Source organism: Aptenodytes forsteri, unplaced genomic scaffold, assembly GCF_000699145.1.
Source record: "Aptenodytes forsteri isolate BGI_AS27 unplaced genomic scaffold, ASM69914v1 Scaffold167, whole genome shotgun sequence".
Lineage (NCBI taxonomy): Eukaryota > Metazoa > Chordata > Aves > Sphenisciformes > Spheniscidae > Aptenodytes > Aptenodytes forsteri.
Window position 1 is genome coordinate 558,412 of NW_008795926.1, and position 777 is coordinate 559,188.

General features: G+C 54.3%; 1 protein-coding gene across 1 annotated transcript in view; it reads left to right on the plus strand.

The window, feature by feature from the left end:
* Positions 1 to 58: 58 nt before the first annotated feature.
* SEMA6A (semaphorin 6A) overlaps positions 59 to 777 on the plus strand; it is a 115,681-nt gene continuing 114,962 nt past the window's right edge. Inside the window, exon 1 of the mRNA XM_019473595.1 lies at positions 59 to 513. The gene's annotated coding sequence lies outside the window, so the exon portion shown is untranslated. The remainder of the gene's footprint in view (positions 514 to 777) is intronic.

Consider the following 777-nt stretch of genomic DNA (forward strand, 5'->3'; position numbering starts at 1 on the left):
CCAGCGGCTCCCCGGTCCTCGCCGCGCATAGTCCAATGCCCGGCAGCCCGGGGCGAGGAGCGACTGCGCTTTCCTGCCGTGGCACGGCGAGTGGAGTTTTCCTGAAGCAGCCGTCACACCGGGAGCACTTTTGGTAGAGAGGGAGCAGGAGGAGACCCCGAAATGACTTACCTCCCGAGGCGCGACTGAAGGGGACTTACTGGAGTGGAACCGTAGTGGAATTTGGGTCTGGAGAGGAGTTGCTAACGCTTTTTTTTCTTCTTCTTCTTCTCCTCCCTGTTCCCTCCCCTCTTTTCGCCCATCATTGGAAATGAACAAATTGCATCTGCAATTCAGAAAGTAGAAATATTAAATATTCCATCCCCCGGGAAGCACACATGTAGTAATGACAAAGGATTGCAAAGGAGAGAGTGGCTCCAGTTTCCCAGAGAGATCCCCTTAAATGGATTACTAAATGGGACACTACATCAGCTAGTTCTGTCCTCTAGCTGCCTAGATACATGCACCGGAAAGGTACAGTACTCCCCCGTCCGTATCCCTATCTGATGTTTTGGGGTTGCTCGGAAAGGAAGGCTCCCGGGTCGCCCCGGCAGGCTCGGGAGGAGCGAAGATGGTGTGTGGTTTAAGGCTGGCTGCTGCTTTCTGTCTCGACAGCGTTCGCAGCGCCTAGGGAGGGGGAGAAGAGCCGCCTGCAAGTGCACACGCTGCGCTTGCTGTTGCCACTTTCCAGGCATGTCGTGGCTTCGCCTTTCTTTTCTTTTTTCTTTTTCTACATCC